Source organism: Schistocerca piceifrons, unplaced genomic scaffold, assembly GCF_021461385.2.
Source record: "Schistocerca piceifrons isolate TAMUIC-IGC-003096 unplaced genomic scaffold, iqSchPice1.1 HiC_scaffold_572, whole genome shotgun sequence".
NCBI lineage: Eukaryota > Metazoa > Arthropoda > Insecta > Orthoptera > Acrididae > Schistocerca > Schistocerca piceifrons.
Genome location: NW_025728813.1, coordinates 365475 through 383435, shown reverse-complemented (window position 1 = coordinate 383435; position 17961 = coordinate 365475). Strand labels below are relative to the sequence as shown.

The following is a 17961-nucleotide window of genomic DNA, read 5'->3' as shown; positions in this document are numbered from 1 at the left end:
GTCAAGTTACCGCTGGCCCCAGCATCGGTGGTTCAGTGGTAGAATGCTCGCCTGCCACGCGGGCGGCCCGGGTTCGATTCCCGGCCGATGCATCATTTTGCTTTTCCCGCGATGATGCTGCCGCGTGGCTTGAGCGCTTGAGATGCACGATCCACAAGAATGTGTAGCTGGATTTCCCTTGAGAAGGACCGAGAACGCAGCACTCGCGGGTCCCCACTAGGACGCTCGCATCTTGTTCTACAGACTAGCGTCGGCCTGGCCTCACAAGTTGCTGGGTCCGGGTGCCTCCGAGGCTCTGAACTTTAACGACAAGGAGTGCTGCCTATCGTTGCAACAGCTGCAGCAGCACCACAATCAACTGGGCCGGCAGTGCACGTGTAGCAACAGAACACGTTATCCAGGAAGTACAGTGTCTCTACGTCTAATATTGGGTACGGTATTTAGCCAGTTTCCAGGACAAGCGGTGCACCCGTGCCTCGGTAGCGCAGTAGGCAGCGCGTAAGTCTCATAATCTTAAGGTCGTGAGTTCGATCCTCACCCGTGGCATTTAATTTTCTGTGACTGATGGTGGTGCTGTTGCTAGGGCGCCAACGTATTTCTTGTTTGTTATCCACAACGTTTCAACGCTTCAGCGGGAAAATGTTTACTTCCTGTTATTGCTACTTACAGCTTCCCTTTTCCTCTTCTCCCAGCAGAGCATGAAGCCAAAAGCGTTGCTCTGCGACGTTTGAGGTGCGCGCTTTGCCAGTCAGTATGTGCAAAGATGCTCGCAAAGAGAGAGGGGCGCCGACGCGGCACTCGACACGAAATGCGACAAGCGACCGTACGAACGGTCGAACGAAACGGCCACATCCGGTGTGGTCTAGTGGCTAGGATACCTGCCTTTCACCCAGGAGGCCCCGGTTCGATTCCCGGTACCGGAACGGAATTTTTTCCACACGAATCGTGGCAAGTTTGAGCTGTCCGAGCAGCCGTTTGCCGTCCTGCTCGCAATATAGCTACTGTTTCGTGACCGTCAGCAGAATATAGACTAGGGAAGCAGACACACGACGACCATAGAAATGGTGTATGGCTTCATGCCACCTGTTTCCAGCGTAGGGCTGAGCAACTGCATCTGCCGAGGCCCGTTAGCTCAGTTGGTTAGAGCGTCGTGCTAATAACGCGAAGGTCGTGGGTTCGATCCCCCCACGGGCCACTACTCTTTTACTACTACGAAAAGGCAGCGCCGATTTCAGCTGGCGAGTGTGATGACCAAAAGATCATCACCCTGCGTGGAAGTTGACAGAGGATCCGAACCCGACTCGTCGGGAAGCGCTACACCATTCACTCGGCAATGGCCATAATATCTTGAATACACTGGTTCTCAACCGATAAAGAGAAAATGAAAGAAAATGTCCGATTGCCGATGCGTAACAACTTTGGCCCTTGTCAGTACTTGGGCGGGTGAGCGCATGGGAACACAGGGCACTATTTGCACTTTTACTTCCTATTTTTGTTTCTCCTTTGTTTTCGGAGCTACAGCCCGATTCGGTGAGGGAGACGCCACCGTGAAATGAAGGGGGCGTGCTGTGTGTCCATCGCCTCGCCTCTCCTTACCTCTCTCAGTCGTTTCTCGTGCTTGTCGTTTTGATAAAGGCCGATTTGAGAGCGTCAGCTCTCGCGTCAGCTGAGCAAAGTCGAGACAAGTCGAGACACGAGACAAGTCGAGACACACTAAGGGCTGGTATGCAGCGAGTAAGAGGGCGAAAAAAACAATAATTTAAGAGCGCGTGGCAAAAGTACTCATACGCGAAATTAAAAGCCTGCTGCGGTGGCCGGGAATCGAACCCGGATCAACTGCTTGGAAGGCAACTATGCTGACCATTACACCACCACCGCACAAGCGAGCGCCGCGCGTCCGCGCTGTGTCGGCTTCCCGCCAGTCGGCAGCGGCCGAAGGTGATCGTACCTGGCAGGCGCATTTCGAGGCAGGCTAGGGGAGCACATCCAGACGCATTCGGACAGCGTATCCGCGCACATTTCGCATCCTTTGGCAAGAGTTGGGCGCCGGCGACGCAAGAGTACGCAGAGGACCGCGTTCTGGCGGCATTTTTAAGCAGTGCAGTGCAGGATTCAGCGTCTGCAGCATCTTTCCCACAGAATGCTACGGCGCTTGACGGCAGTCCCACTTTCCCTTGAGACATCTGCTCGGAAAGCAGCGTCAAGTTACCGCTGGCCCCAGCATCGGTGGTTCAGTGGTAGAATGCTCGCCTGCCACGCGGGCGGCCCGGGTTCGATTCCCGGCCGATGCATCATTTTGCTTTTCCCGCGATGATGCTGCCGCGTGGCTTGAGCGCTTGAGATGCACGATCCACAAGAATGTGTAGCTGGATTTCCCTTGAGAAGGACCGAGAACGCAGCACTCGCGGGTCCCCACTAGGACGCTCGCATCTTGTTCTACAGACTAGCGTCGGCCTGGCCTCACAAGTTGCTGGGTCCGGGTGCCTCCGAGGCTCTGAACTTTAACGACAAGGAGTGCTGCCTATCGTTGCAACAGCTGCAGCAGCACCACAATCAACTGGGCCGGCAGTGCACGTGTAGCAACAGAACACGTTATCCAGGAAGTACAGTGTCTCTACGTCTAATATTGGGTACGGTATTTAGCCAGTTTCCAGGACAAGCGGTGCACCCGTGCCTCGGTAGCGCAGTAGGCAGCGCGTAAGTCTCATAATCTTAAGGTCGTGAGTTCGATCCTCACCCGTGGCATTTAATTTTCTGTGACTGATGGTGGTGCTGTTGCTAGGGCGCCAACGTATTTCTTGTTTGTTATCCACAACGTTTCAACGCTTCAGCGGGAAAATGTTTACTTCCTGTTATTGCTACTTACAGCTTCCCTTTTCCTCTTCTCCCAGCAGAGCATGAAGCCAAAAGCGTTGCTCTGCGACGTTTGAGGTGCGCGCTTTGCCAGTCAGTATGTGCAAAGATGCTCGCAAAGAGAGAGGGGCGCCGACGCGGCACTCGACACGAAATGCGACAAGCGACCGTACGAACGGTCGAACGAAACGGCCACATCCGGTGTGGTCTAGTGGCTAGGATACCTGCCTTTCACCCAGGAGGCCCCGGTTCGATTCCCGGTACCGGAACGGAATTTTTTCCACACGAATCGTGGCAAGTTTGAGCTGTCCGAGCAGCCGTTTGCCGTCCTGCTCGCAATATAGCTACTGTTTCGTGACCGTCAGCAGAATATAGACTAGGGAAGCAGACACACGACGACCATAGAAATGGTGTATGGCTTCATGCCACCTGTTTCCAGCGTAGGGCTGAGCAACTGCATCTGCCGAGGCCCGTTAGCTCAGTTGGTTAGAGCGTCGTGCTAATAACGCGAAGGTCGTGGGTTCGATCCCCCCACGGGCCACTACTCTTTTACTACTACGAAAAGGCAGCGCCGATTTCAGCTGGCGAGTGTGATGACCAAAAGATCATCACCCTGCGTGGAAGTTGACAGAGGATCCGAACCCGACTCGTCGGGAAGCGCTACACCATTCACTCGGCAATGGCCATAATATCTTGAATACACTGGTTCTCAACCGATAAAGAGAAAATGAAAGAAAATGTCCGATTGCCGATGCGTAACAACTTTGGCCCTTGTCAGTACTTGGGCGGGTGAGCGCATGGGAACACAGGGCACTATTTGCACTTTTACTTCCTATTTTTGTTTCTCCTTTGTTTTCGGAGCTACAGCCCGATTCGGTGAGGGAGACGCCACCGTGAAATGAAGGGGGCGTGCTGTGTGTCCATCGCCTCGCCTCTCCTTACCTCTCTCAGTCGTTTCTCGTGCTTGTCGTTTTGATAAAGGCCGATTTGAGAGCGTCAGCTCTCGCGTCAGCTGAGCAAAGTCGAGACAAGTCGAGACACGAGACAAGTCGAGACACACTAAGGGCTGGTATGCAGCGAGTAAGAGGGCGAAAAAAACAATAATTTAAGAGCGCGTGGCAAAAGTACTCATACGCGAAATTAAAAGCCTGCTGCGGTGGCCGGGAATCGAACCCGGATCAACTGCTTGGAAGGCAACTATGCTGACCATTACACCACCACCGCACAAGCGAGCGCCGCGCGTCCGCGCTGTGTCGGCTTCCCGCCAGTCGGCAGCGGCCGAAGGTGATCGTACCTGGCAGGCGCATTTCGAGGCAGGCTAGGGGAGCACATCCAGACGCATTCGGACAGCGTATCCGCGCACATTTCGCATCCTTTGGCAAGAGTTGGGCGCCGGCGACGCAAGAGTACGCAGAGGACCGCGTTCTGGCGGCATTTTTAAGCAGTGCAGTGCAGGATTCAGCGTCTGCAGCATCTTTCCCACAGAATGCTACGGCGCTTGACGGCAGTCCCACTTTCCCTTGAGACATCTGCTCGGGAAGCAGCGTCAAGTTACCGCTGGCCCCAGCATCGGTGGTTCAGTGGTAGAATGCTCGCCTGCCACGCGGGCGGCCCGGGTTCGATTCCCGGCCGATGCATCATTTTGCTTTTCCCGCGATGATGCTGCCGCGTGGCTTGAGCGCTTGAGATGCACGATCCACAAGAATGTGTAGCTGGATTTCCCTTGAGAAGGACCGAGAACGCAGCACTCGCGGGTCCCCACTAGGACGCTCGCATCTTGTTCTACAGACTAGCGTCGGCCTGGCCTCACAAGTTGCTGGGTCCGGGTGCCTCCGAGGCTCTGAACTTTAACGACAAGGAGTGCTGCCTATCGTTGCAACAGCTGCAGCAGCACCACAATCAACTGGGCCGGCAGTGCACGTGTAGCAACAGAACACGTTATCCAGGAAGTACAATGTCTCTACGTCTAATATTGGGTACGGTATTTAGCCAGTTTCCAGGACAAGCGGTGCACCCGTGCCTCGGTAGCGCAGTAGGCAGCGCGTAAGTCTCATAATCTTAAGGTCGTGAGTTCGATCCTCACCCGGGGCATTTAATTTTCTGTGACTGATGGTGGTGCTGTTGCTAGGGCGCCAACGTATTTCTTGTTTGTTATCCACAACGTTTCAACGCTTCAGCGGGAAAATGTTTACTTCCTGTTATTGCTACTTACAGCTTCCCTTTTCCTCTTCTCCCAGCAGAGCATGAAGCCAAAAGCGTTGCTCTGCGACGTTTGAGGTGCGCGCTTTGCCAGTCAGTATGTGCAAAGATGCTCGCAAAGGGAGAGGGGCGCCGACGCGGCACTCGACACGAAATGCGACAAGCGACCGTACGAACGGTCGAACGAAACGGCCACATCCGGTGTGGTCTAGTGGCTAGGATACCTGGCTTTCACCCAGGAGGCCCCGGTTCGATTCCCGGTACCGGAACGGAATTTTTTCCACACGAATCGTGGCAAGTTTGAGCTGTCCGAGCAGCCGTTTGCCGTCCTGCTCGCAATATAGCTACTGTTTCGTGACCGTCAGCAGAATATAGACTAGGGAAGCAGACACACGACGACCATAGAAATGGTGTATGGCTTCATGCCACCTGTTTCCAGCGTAGGGCTGAGCAACTGCATCTGCCGAGGCCCGTTAGCTCAGTTGGTTAGAGCGTCGTGCTAATAACGCGAAGGTCGTGGGTTCGATCCCCCCACGGGCCACTACTCTTTTACTACTACGAAAAGGCAGCGCCGATTTCAGCTGGCGAGTGTGATGACCAAAAGATCATCACCCTGCGTGGAAGTTGACAGAGGATCCGAACCCGACTCGTCGGGAAGCGCTACACCATTCACTCGGCAATGGCCATAATATCTTGAATACACTGGTTCTCAACCGATAAAGAGAAAATGAAAGAAAATGTCCGATTGCCGATGCGTAACAACTTTGGCCCTTGTCAGTACTTGGGCGGGTGAGCGCATGGGAACACAGGGCACTATTTGCACTTTTACTTCCTATTTTTGTTTCTCCTTTGTTTTCGGAGCTACAGCCCGATTCGGTGAGGGAGACGCCACCGTGAAATGAAGGGGGCGTGCTGTGTGTCCATCGCCTCGCCTCTCCTTACCTCTCTCAGTCGTTTCTCGTGCTTGTCGTTTTGATAAAGGCCGATTTGAGAGCGTCAGCTCTCGCGTCAGCTGAGCAAAGTCGAGACAAGTCGAGACACGAGACAAGTCGAGACACACTAAGGGCTGGTATGCAGCGAGTAAGAGGGCGAAAAAAACAATAATTTAAGAGCGCGTGGCAAAAGTACTCATACGCGAAATTAAAAGCCTGCTGCGGTGGCCGGGAATCGAACCCGGATCAACTGCTTGGAAGGCAACTATGCTGACCATTACACCACCACCGCACAAGCGAGCGCCGCGCGTCCGCGCTGTGTCGGCTTCCCGCCAGTCGGCAGCGGCCGAAGGTGATCGTACCTGGCAGGCGCATTTCGAGGCAGGCTAGGGGAGCACATCCAGACGCATTCGGACAGCGTATCCGCGCACATCGCGCGGAGCAGCGGAGCGGTTGCGGCTTTGTTTACATCGCGGGGCGGCGCTCAGCGAGTGTTTCGAGGTCCACGTGTTCAAGTTTCTTCAACGTGAGTACCATGTCGACAGTTACTAGGGCAAACACTGCGCAGTTTGTGTTCGATAGAAATGCTTTGCGGCCCACCGCTTTTGAAATCCACGAATTTATATTCGAAGATTTGAAAATTCCGGAAGATCTGGTGGACACTTTTCAGTTGGATTTCGCGCAATATTCGCTATTTTTGAAGTTCTTTTCCGGCGACATCTGTGAAAAATTTGTTGAAAAATTTGGCGGAGTGCGTAAATTTAGGCATGTCGATGGCACAGTCAGTGATGTGCAGATTGTGCCCTCGGGTTATGGTGTTAGAACGGTTCGAGTATTTAATGTGCCCCCTGAATGCGGCAATGATTTGATTGCACGTGCTCTCACTCAGTACGGCGTTGTCTTGTCGGTAGTTAACGAAAAGTGGTCTAGTGCCTACCGGTACCAGGTTAATAGTGGAGTACGTAGTGTCCGCATTGACTTGAAGAAACACATTCCATCCTACGTAATGATTGCGGGCTGTAGGGCTCAAGTGACTTATATCGGCCAGCCACCCACATGCTCAATTTGTCATTCCACTGAGCATTTACGTGTTGATTGTCCCCGTAGACGACCCGTGCAGCTCCCACGTAGTGACGCTGCGGCTACTGGTGGCCACTTCGTGCCACTACTGAGTGAAATAGTAGCGGGCACTGTATCACAACCCCGCCCTGCCGACCCTATTCGTGCTGAGGATGTACCAAGTGAGGTGAATGTTACTGCAGACGCACCACAGGATCGAATGGAGGACGCTCCCATTTTGTCCTCGGCTGTGGTAGAATCGGATTCAGTTGCTAAGGAGGTCCCAGATGTTTCGGATCATACACCAGTTGCTATTTCGGAAGAGATGGACACCTCCTTACCACCGCCTCCGCCGCCTGAAGAGGTTCCCCTGGCACCGAGGAAAGGGCGTACAAAGAAAAATAAAAATAAGGGTACTAGGAGTCAGCCGTCAGATGACTTGCCGTGCACCCCTGTATCAGAGAGTGGCAGTGAGACTGAAGTTCAGACATCGTGCCCCCCTGCCTCTGACAGCTCTGCGCGCCAGGAGCGTATAAGGGAACAAACAGCACATCTCAAGGTGTTCTTAAATACGGCACGCGAACAGGGTGCGCATGCTGCGAAGCGCAAAAGCGAGCAAAGTAGCGAGCAGCTGCCGCAGCGCACGCGCAGGCATTCGGCGACGTCGGCCGCCGGTACAGCAACAACACAGGCGGCCGAGGCCACGTACACAGACACCGCTGGTGGTCGCGCCCAACCGACCGACCGACCAACGGAGACGCCCTGGTGGAAGCAGGAGGAGGACGACCCTGGATCCCATTAGCGGCTTTCGGCGGACCTGTTGTAATTCGTGCCCCGTTTACCTGCGACGTTATGTTACGCTGTTCCTGCACGCTGACAGTAATTTTCTGCACAGAATTGTCCACGAGTTACGTAATGGGTTGCAGTGCTTCTTGACAGTTTTATTGGTGTGCTTAAGACGCTGCATCTGCGTCTTCCGTTTCTCATTTTTCTTGCTAATGCTTGAGTGTCTGTGTTTTAAATGGCCGCCGCTCGTCAACATCTAAAGATCTTCTCAGTTTTATCACTCAATGTAAATCGCATCATAGCTGCGCATAAAATAGCAAGTTTTATAGACTTTTTAACTTTGGGAGGCTATGACGTTGCATTGCTCCAAGAAGTTACTGTTAAGCGCTTCAATAACGTCCCTGGTTATGATGTCATCTATAACATTAACGTTGAAGGTACTTGTGGCACCGCTGTTCTTTATAAAACTGTATTGCAACCAACTAACGTTCAATTTTTACCGAATGGCCGCTTACTTACGTGTACGATCCAGGATGTCACATTTATTAATATATACGCGCCGAGTGGCACTGATCATAAACGTGCACGTTCTGTTTTTTTTAATCAAGATGTGGTTCCGTTTTTTGCGTCGACCCGCAATGTCGTAGTTGGCGGCGATTTTAACTGTGTTACTGCCGCAGCCGATCAATTTCCCACGGCTACCATGTGCCCGGAACTTTCCCAACTAATTGTGACAAATGACTTGATCGATGTTTGGCGTCATTTTCATCCTACCACGACGCAATACACACATTTTTATGCGAACGGTGCCAGCAGAATTGATCGCATTTATGTGTCGCGGCCGCTTCAAACCTATCTTCATAGGGTTGCGGTACATCCCGTCGCTTTTAGCGATCACTGCGGGGTTGTGTGTGACGTGCAATTACTGGCACATAGGCAGGCGCCCCCTTCCCGTGTTTGGAAACTCAATACCCGTCATCTCTCTGACGCCGGTTTACGTTGCGAGATTCAGAACGTGTGGCAGTATTGTTCTGAAAAACGGGGAAGCTATGCCTCGGTCTTACAATGGTGGGTCGACCTAGCCAAACCGCAGTTGCGCAGTGTTGCGATGCGGTATGCAAGGGAGGCGTCATTTTGGGAGAGGCGCACCATTGCCTTTTATCAGCAGTGCCTCCAGGATGCGCTTGATGCGCCCGTGGCGCCAGATCAAAACTTACGCGCACGTTTGAATAGAATTAAAAGCAAGATACTCCAGCATCACCTCCACAAGGCACAAGGTGTTCTGATCAGGAGCCGACCGCAGTGTGAGACCATTGACGAAGTGCCAACGCTTTACCACTTGGCACGCGAGAAACGGTTGGCGCGGAGGAAAGACATTACCACCCTCATCACGGACACTGGTGCTCGTCTCACGGCGAAGCATGAGATCGTTCCCCACGTCACCGACCACTTTAAGAGGTTGTTCGGACGGACAGCTGCCGATGATGTCGCACGTTCATTTCTGTTAGATGAATTGGATACTGTCATCTCCGAATCTGACCGTCAGTCACTGGATGAGATGTTGTCACGGGACGATGTGAAAGACGTGTTGCGTTCGTGTCGTCGAGGGAAGTCTCCAGGTCCAGATGGCCTTCCCATCGAATTTTACCTGGCTTATTGGGATATTTTCGGTGAGACATTGACGATCATGATAAATGAAATTGTTCGTGGTGCTGCTGTCCCTTCGAAGTTCGTTGCAGGGCGTATTATATTAATTCCGAAGACACCGACAGCACGCCGTGTTGAGGCATTACGCCCTATCACACTTTTAAATGCAGACTATAAACTGGCGGCACGATGCCTCGCAACGAAACTCAGTGTGCTCATGGACAAGATAATCAGTCCCTTTCAGTCGTGTGGTGTGCAACGCCGTAGTATTTTTCACGCTGCGGCTTCATACCGAGACGTGGTCGCGTACGCAGCCATTAATGACCTGTCCGCTGGCATTCTCTCAATCGACTTTGCCAATGCATTCGACCGTATCGGGCACGATTATCTTCTGTCCGTCATGACAAAACTGGGGTTCGGCGGCCACTTTCTCGATGCTATACGGAATCTTTTAACGTCGGCGACGTCCGTCATTGTCATCAATGGTTGGCAGTCGCCGCCCATTCCTATTACAAGATCCGTCAGACAGGGCTGTCCTTTATCAATGCTCCTATTTGTCATTGCGCTCGACCCGTTTTTGCGCGCAGTCGGTCGAATCATTGAAGGTGTCCAGCTCTGTCACGTCTCTCTCAAATGTGCTGCCTATGCTGACGACGTGGGACTTTTCATGGGGCGGGCACATGACTTGGACAGAGTTCGTGATGTTCTGATATTGTACGAACGTGCCTCTGGCGCCGTTCTGAATGTGCGGAAAACTGTATTGGTACCACTGGGTCGTCGGGGACTGTCTGCTGAACGGGACTGGTTCCGTGTTGTGCGCACCCACAAAATTTTAGGACTCGACATTGTAGCGTGCCCACAAAAAATGCAAGTTTTAAACTGGAGACGCGTTCTTGGCACTGTGAAGGCCCTATGTCGCAGCCACTCAGGTCGCCGCCTCAACTTACATCAACGTGTGGCTGTCATTAACACATTCATCTTATCGAATGCGTGGTACATCGCCCAACTGCTTAGTGTTCCGAAGCCGATCGGGAGGGCGATTTCGCAGGCAGTCTACTGGCTCCTGTGGCGGCATGAAATTTTTAAAGTCAAGGCTTCGACCTGTGTCATCGACAGGCAGCTGGGCGGCCTCGGTTTCACCGACGTTCCACGCAAATGCGGCGCTCTGCTCGTCCACCGGACGGCCACCCTGCAGTCCGACAACCCGGCAGGAAGCACCGCGGCACTCCTGGAGCTCTACCGCCCACGCTCTGAAGCGGCGCCCGTCTCTCTCGCGGCCATCCCGTATAAGATGTCCTACATACGGGAGTACTTTTTAACGAGGAGCTACGCTCTTTCAACGGCTACCGACAGACACAGGACCGCCCGCGGACTCTACGTTGCCCTGACTGGACAACCTCCGCGTCATAAACTGGTGTTCCGGAACCCCACAGTGGAATGGGTGAACGTGTGGGCAAACATCAACAACCCGGTGTTGCCGTCGGACGTGAGTGCGCTCTGGTTTAAGATCGTCAACAACACCCTAGCGACGAACCAGCGGCTTGCCGACATTCATCTCCTTCCCTCTGCCAACTGTGGTAGATGTGGTGCTGTGGACACACGGGAACATCGTTTTGAGTGTGCATCGGTGTCGACGGTATGGCGGTTGTGTCAACGAATGGTCGCCCACATTAATAGAACGCCTCCTCACCTTGTGACTGTTCGTCGTGTGATAGTGCCTAACTTCAAAGCTTTCCCGCGGACGAAAAATAACGCCACTGTCTGGATCTTAGGGCATACGATTTATGCCCTTATCGATATGGCCGTCACTGATACTGTGATTTACCTAGATTATTTGTGGGCCCAGTATATGACACTGAAGGATTGCGTTCAATTTCGCGAATTGTTTGCGAATTTTTTGAAGGCGGCCTTGGATTACGGCTATGAAATGGAACTGCGGCAAACACCTTGAACTGAGATTTACTGAGCTGACGCGTTCTATTTTTAATTTCTTTTTCCTTCTTTTCTTTGTTTTATTTGCGTTATGGTTGGTGACTTGTGCCACACCCACACTACGGGTCGTTCTGGTTTTATCTCCAAGAGAGGAGTGTCCTTTTACTTTTGAGGAATTTTATTTTGTTCACAAGACTTCATGGGTATTTTAGAAGATACAGCCTGTTTGTGTGGAACATTCATAGTTGCAGGAGTGTTTTTTTCCAATCTCTTAAATCCTGTTCCCGGACTGTCGCGATTTCATTTTATTACTTTCCTGTGATTTCTGTTTCTTTCGTGTGATGCACACATCGACATAAACTCTCATGTTGTGCTGTTGTGCTGCGTTGCCACCTGTTTTGTAACAACTCTCTGCTACATCGGAGTGACTGACGTTAGTCAGGAGGGACAATATATTTTTCTTTTAAGTGGAATATGAGTTTAGTTGAACTACGAGCAGAAGAGTTGAACCAGCGGAGGAAAGAAGACCGTCCACGAATTCCGCGATAAAATTTTTCTTAGTTCTCCATTTTTTCTGTGGAAGAAGACACCACACCATCTGAGCAGAAGATGATTTTGTTTTAAGTTATACCACGGTTCCACGAAGTTCGACAGTAAAGCAAATATAGCGATGAAGCTCGCCGAAGAAGGCATATTTTGGTGAGAGTAAGGAGGGCTATAAGGGGAGTAAAAAAAAAAAAAAAATAAAATAAAAAAAAAAAAATAAAAAAAAAAAAAAAAAAAAGTGGTAGAATGCTCGCCTGCCACGCGGGCGGCCCGGGTTCGATTCCCGGCCGATGCATCATTTTGCTTTTCCCGCGATGATGCTGCCGCGTGGCTTGAGCGCTTGAGATGCACGATCCACAAGAATGTGTAGCTGGATTTCCCTTGAGAAGGACCGAGAACGCAGCACTCGCGGGTCCCCACTAGGACGCTCGCATCTTGTTCTACAGACTAGCGTCGGCCTGGCCTCACAAGTCGCTGGGTCCGGGTGCCTCCGAGGCTCTGAACTTTAACGACAAGGAGTGCTGCCTATCGTTGCAACAGCTGCAGCAGCACCGCAATCAACTGGGCCGGCAGTGCACGTGTAGCAACAGAACACGTTATCCAGGAAGTACAGTGTCTCTACGTCTAATATTGGGTACGGTATTTAGCCAGTTTCCAGGACAAGCGGTGCACCCGTGCCTCGGTAGCGCAGTAGGCAGCGCGTAAGTCTCATAATCTTAAGGTCGTGAGTTCGATCCTCACCCGGGGCATTTAATTTTCTGTGACTGATGGTGGTGCTGTTGCTAGGGCGCCAACGTATTTCTTGTTTGTTATCCACAACGTTTCAACGCTTCAGCGGGAAAATGTTTACTTCCTGTTATTGCTACTTACAGCTTCCCTTTTCCTCTTCTCCCAGCAGAGCATGAAGCCAAAAGCGTTGCTCTGCGACGTTTGAGGTGCGCGCTTTGCCAGTCAGTATGTGCAAAGATGCTCGCAAAGAGAGAGGGGCGCCGACGCGGCACTCGACACGAAATGCGACAAGCGACCGTACGAACGGTCGAACGAAACGGCCACATCCGGTGTGGTCTAGTGGCTAGGATACCTGGCTTTCACCCAGGAGGCCCCGGTTCGATTCCCGGTACCGGAACGGAATTTTTTCCACACGAATCGTGGCAAGTTTGAGCTGTCCGAGCAGCCGTTTGCCGTCCTGCTCGCAATATAGCTACTGTTTCGTGACCGTCAGCAGAATATAGACTAGGGAAGCAGACACACGACGACCATAGAAATGGTGTATGGCTTCATGCCACCTGTTTCCAGCGTAGGGCTGAGCAACTGCATCTGCCGAGGCCCGTTAGCTCAGTTGGTTAGAGCGTCGTGCTAATAACGCGAAGGTCGTGGGTTCGATCCCCCCACGGGCCACTACTCTTTTACTACTACGAAAAGGCAGCGCCGATTTCAGCTGGCGAGTGTGATGACCAAAAGATCATCACCCTGCGTGGAAGTTGACAGAGGATCCGAACCCGACTCGTCGGGAAGCGCTACAGCATTCACTCGGCAATGGCCATAATATCTTGAATACACTGGTTCTCAACCGATAAAGAGAAAATGAAAGAAAATGTCCGATTGCCGATGCGTAACAACTTTGGCCCTTGTCAGTACTTGGGCGGGTGAGCGCATGGGAACACAGGGCACTATTTGCACTTTTACTTCCTATTTTTGTTTCTCCTTTGTTTTCGGAGCTACAGCCCGATTCGGTGAGGGAGACGCCACCGTGAAATGAAGGGGGCGTGCTGTGTGTCCATCGCCTCGCCTCTCCTTACCTCTCTCAGTCGTTTCTCGTGCTTGTCGTTTTGATAAAGGCCGATTTGAGAGCGTCAGCTCTCGCGTCAGCTGAGCAAAGTCGAGACAAGTCGAGACACGAGACAAGTCGAGACACACTAAGGGCTGGTATGCAGCGAGTAAGAGGGCGAAAAAAACAATAATTTAAGAGCGCGTGGCAAAAGTACTCATACGCGAAATTAAAAGCCTGCTGCGGTGGCCGGGAATCGAACCCGGATCAACTGCTTGGAAGGCAACTATGCTGACCATTACACCACCACCGCACAAGCGAGCGCCGCGCGTCCGCGCTGTGTCGGCTTCCCGCCAGTCGGCAGCGGCCGAAGGTGATCGTACCTGGCAGGCGCATTTCGAGGCAGGCTAGGGGAGCACATCCAGACGCATTCGGACAGCGTATCCGCGCACATCGCGCGGAGCAGCGGAGCGGTTGCGGCTTTGTTTACATCGCGGGGCGGCGCTCAGCGAGTGTTTCGAGGTCCACGTGTTCAAGTTTCTTCAACGTGAGTACCATGTCGACAGTTACTAGGGCAAACACTGCGCAGTTTGTGTTCGATAGAAATGCTTTGCGGCCCACCGCTTTTGAAATCCACGAATTTATATTCGAAGATTTGAAAATTCCGGAAGATCTGGTGGACACTTTTCAGTTGGATTTCGCGCAATATTCGCTATTTTTGAAGTTCTTTTCCGGCGACATCTGTGAAAAATTTGTTGAAAAATTTGGCGGAGTGCGTAAATTTAGGCATGTCGATGGCACAGTCAGTGATGTGCAGATTGTGCCCTCGGGTTATGGTGTTAGAACGGTTCGAGTATTTAATGTGCCCCCTGAATGCGGCAATGATTTGATTGCACGTGCTCTCACTCAGTACGGCGTTGTCTTGTCGGTAGTTAACGAAAAGTGGTCTAGTGCCTACCGGTACCAGGTTAATAGTGGAGTACGTAGTGTCCGCATTGACTTGAAGAAACACATTCCATCCTACGTAATGATTGCGGGCTGTAGGGCTCAAGTGACTTATATCGGCCAGCCACCCACATGCTCAATTTGTCATTCCACTGAGCATTTACGTGTTGATTGTCCCCGTAGACGACCCGTGCAGCTCCCACGTAGTGACGCTGCGGCTACTGGTGGCCACTTCGTGCCACTACTGAGTGAAATAGTAGCGGGCACTGTATCACAACCCCGCCCTGCCGACCCTATTCGTGCTGAGGATGTACCAAGTGAGGTGAATGTTACTGCAGACGCACCACAGGATCGAATGGAGGACGCTCCCATTTTGTCCTCGGCTGTGGTAGAATCGGATTCAGTTGCTAAGGAGGTCCCAGATGTTTCGGATCATACACCAGTTGCTATTTCGGAAGAGATGGACACCTCCTTACCACCGCCTCCGCCGCCTGAAGAGGTTCCCCTGGCACCGAGGAAAGGGCGTACAAAGAAAAATAAAAATAAGGGTACTAGGAGTCAGCAGTCAGATGACTTGCCGTGCACCCCTGTATCAGAGAGTGGCAGTGAGACTGAAGTTCAGACATCGTGCCCCCCTGCCTCTGACAGCTCTGCGCGCCAGGAGCGTATAAGGGAACAAACAGCACATCTCAAGGTGTTCTTAAATACGGCACGCGAACAGGGTGCGCATGCTGCGAAGCGCAAAAGCGAGCAAAGTAGCGAGCAGCTGCCGCAGCGCACGCGCAGGCATTCGGCGACGTCGGCCGCCGGTACAGCAACAACACAGGCGGACGAGGCCACGTACACAGACACCGCTGGTGGTCGCGCCCAACCGACCGACCGACCAACGGAGACGCCCTGGTGGAAGCAGGAGGAGGACGACCCTGGATCCCATTAGCGGCTTTCGGCGGACCTGTTGTAATTCGTGCCCCGTTTACCTGCGACGTTATGTTACGCTGTTCCTGCACGCTGACAGTAATTTTCTGCACAGAATTGTCCACGAGTTACGTAATGGGTTGCAGTGCTTCTTGACAGTTTTATTGGTGTGCTTAAGACGCTGCATCTGCGTCTTCCGTTTCTCATTTTTCTTGCTAATGCTTGAGTGTCTGTGTTTTAAATGGCCGCCGCTCGTCAACATCTAAAGATCTTCTCAGTTTTATCACTCAATGTAAATCGCATCATAGCTGCGCATAAAATAGCAAGTTTTATAGACTTTTTAACTTTGGGAGGCTATGACGTTGCATTGCTCCAAGAAGTTACTGTTAAGCGCTTCAATAACGTCCCTGGTTATGATGTCATCTATAACATTAACGTTGAAGGTACTTGTGGCACCGCTGTTCTTTATAAAACTGTATTGCAACCAACTAACGTTCAATTTTTACCGAATGGCCGCTTACTTACGTGTACGATCCAGGATGTCACATTTATTAATATATACGCGCCGAGTGGCACTGATCATAAACGTGCACGTTCTGTTTTTTTTAATCAAGATGTGGTTCCGTTTTTTGCGTCGACCCGCAATGTCGTAGTTGGCGGCGATTTTAACTGTGTTACTGCCGCAGCCGATCAATTTCCCACGGCTACCATGTGCCCGGAACTTTCCCAACTAATTGTGACAAATGACTTGATCGATGTTTGGCGTCATTTTCATCCTACCACGACGCAATACACACATTTTTATGCGAACGGTGCCAGCAGAATTGATCGCATTTATGTGTCGCGGCCGCTTCAAACCTATCTTCATAGGGTTGCGGTACATCCCGTCGCTTTTAGCGATCACTGCGGGGTTGTGTGTGACGTGCAATTACTGGCACATAGGCAGGCGCCCCCTTCCCGTGTTTGGAAACTCAATACCCGTCATCTCTCTGACGCCGGTTTACGTTGCGAGATTCAGAACGTGTGGCAGTATTGTTCTGAAAAACGGGGAAGCTATGCCTCGGTCTTACAATGGTGGGTCGACCTAGCCAAACCGCAGTTGCGCAGTGTTGCGATGCGGTATGCAAGGGAGGCGTCATTTTGGGAGAGGCGCACCATTGCCTTTTATCAGCAGTGCCTCCAGGATGCGCTTGATGCGCCCGTGGCGCCAGATCAAAACTTACGCGCACGTTTGAATAGAATTAAAAGCAAGATACTCCAGCATCACCTCCACAAGGCACAAGGTGTTCTGATCAGGAGCCGACCGCAGTGTGAGACCATTGACGAAGTGCCAACGCTTTACCACTTGGCACGCGAGAAACGGTTGGCGCGGAGGAAAGACATTACCACCCTCATCACGGACACTGGTGCTCGTCTCACGGCGAAGCATGAGATCGTTCCCCACGTCACCGACCACTTTAAGAGGTTGTTCGGACGGACAGCTGCCGATGATGTCGCACGTTCATTTCTGTTAGATGAATTGGATACTGTCATCTCCGAATCTGACCGTCAGTCACTGGATGAGATGTTGTCACGGGACGATGTGAAAGACGTGTTGCGTTCGTGTCGTCGAGGGAAGTCTCCAGGTCCAGATGGCCTTCCCATCGAATTTTACCTGGCTTATTGGGATATTTTCGGTGAGACATTGACGATCATGATAAATGAAATTGTTCGTGGTGCTGCTGTCCCTTCGAAGTTCGTTGCAGGGCGTATTATATTAATTCCGAAGACACCGACAGCATGCCGTGTTGAGGCATTACGCCCTATCACACTTTTAAATGCAGACTATAAACTGGCGGCACGATGCCTCGCAACGAAACTCAGTGTGCTCATGGACAAGATAATCAGTCCCTTTCAGTCGTGTGGTGTGCAACGCCGTAGTATTTTTCACGCTGCGGCTTCATACCGAGACGTGGTCGCGTACGCAGCCATTAATGACCTGTCCGCTGGCATTCTCTCAATCGACTTTGCCAATGCATTCGACCGTATCGGGCACGATTATCTTCTGTCCGTCATGACAAAACTGGGGTTCGGCGGCCACTTTCTCGATGCTATACGGAATCTTTTAACGTCGGCGACGTCCGTCATTGTCATCAATGGTTGGCAGTCGCCGCCCATTCCTATTACAAGATCCGTCAGACAGGGCTGTCCTTTATCAATGCTCCTATTTGTCATTGCGCTCGACCCGTTTTTGCGCGCAGTCGGTCGAATCATTGAAGGTGTCCAGCTCTGTCACGTCTCTCTCAAATGTGCTGCCTATGCTGACGACGTGGGACTTTTCATGGGGCGGGCACATGACTTGGACAGAGTTCGTGATGTTCTGATATTGTACGAACGTGC

General features: G+C 51.9%; 17 non-coding genes across 17 annotated transcripts; 13 read left to right on the top strand and 4 right to left on the bottom strand.

The window, feature by feature from the left end:
* Nucleotides 1–21: 21 nt before the first annotated feature.
* On the top strand, nt 22–92 carry Trnag-gcc. The gene has a single exon. It is a non-coding gene; the product is annotated as a tRNA-Gly (tRNA).
* A 381-nt stretch (nt 93–473) lies between these two features.
* Nucleotides 474–546, top strand: Trnam-cau. The gene has a single exon. It is a non-coding gene; the product is annotated as a tRNA-Met (tRNA).
* A 575-nt stretch (nt 547–1121) lies between these two features.
* On the top strand, nt 1122–1195 carry Trnai-aau. Its single transcript has one exon. It is a non-coding gene; the product is annotated as a tRNA-Ile (tRNA).
* A 611-nt stretch (nt 1196–1806) lies between these two features.
* On the bottom strand, nt 1807–1878 carry Trnag-ucc. The gene has a single exon. It is a non-coding gene; the product is annotated as a tRNA-Gly (tRNA).
* A 342-nt stretch (nt 1879–2220) lies between these two features.
* On the top strand, nt 2221–2291 carry Trnag-gcc. Its single transcript has one exon. It is a non-coding gene; the product is annotated as a tRNA-Gly (tRNA).
* A 381-nt stretch (nt 2292–2672) lies between these two features.
* Nucleotides 2673–2745, top strand: Trnam-cau. Its single transcript has one exon. It is a non-coding gene; the product is annotated as a tRNA-Met (tRNA).
* A 575-nt stretch (nt 2746–3320) lies between these two features.
* Trnai-aau lies at nt 3321–3394 on the top strand. Its single transcript has one exon. It is a non-coding gene; the product is annotated as a tRNA-Ile (tRNA).
* Nucleotides 3395–4005: 611 nt separating this feature from the next.
* Nucleotides 4006–4077, bottom strand: Trnag-ucc. Its single transcript has one exon. It is a non-coding gene; the product is annotated as a tRNA-Gly (tRNA).
* A 342-nt stretch (nt 4078–4419) lies between these two features.
* Nucleotides 4420–4490, top strand: Trnag-gcc. The gene has a single exon. It is a non-coding gene; the product is annotated as a tRNA-Gly (tRNA).
* Nucleotides 4491–4871: 381 nt separating this feature from the next.
* Trnam-cau lies at nt 4872–4944 on the top strand. The gene has a single exon. It is a non-coding gene; the product is annotated as a tRNA-Met (tRNA).
* Nucleotides 4945–5249: 305 nt separating this feature from the next.
* Nucleotides 5250–5321, top strand: Trnae-uuc. Its single transcript has one exon. It is a non-coding gene; the product is annotated as a tRNA-Glu (tRNA).
* Nucleotides 5322–5519: 198 nt separating this feature from the next.
* Nucleotides 5520–5593, top strand: Trnai-aau. The gene has a single exon. It is a non-coding gene; the product is annotated as a tRNA-Ile (tRNA).
* Nucleotides 5594–6204: 611 nt separating this feature from the next.
* Nucleotides 6205–6276, bottom strand: Trnag-ucc. The gene has a single exon. It is a non-coding gene; the product is annotated as a tRNA-Gly (tRNA).
* Nucleotides 6277–12630: 6354 nt separating this feature from the next.
* On the top strand, nt 12631–12703 carry Trnam-cau. The gene has a single exon. It is a non-coding gene; the product is annotated as a tRNA-Met (tRNA).
* Nucleotides 12704–13008: 305 nt separating this feature from the next.
* On the top strand, nt 13009–13080 carry Trnae-uuc. Its single transcript has one exon. It is a non-coding gene; the product is annotated as a tRNA-Glu (tRNA).
* Nucleotides 13081–13278: 198 nt separating this feature from the next.
* On the top strand, nt 13279–13352 carry Trnai-aau. The gene has a single exon. It is a non-coding gene; the product is annotated as a tRNA-Ile (tRNA).
* Nucleotides 13353–13963: 611 nt separating this feature from the next.
* Trnag-ucc lies at nt 13964–14035 on the bottom strand. Its single transcript has one exon. It is a non-coding gene; the product is annotated as a tRNA-Gly (tRNA).
* Nucleotides 14036–17961: the final 3926 nt, after the last annotated feature.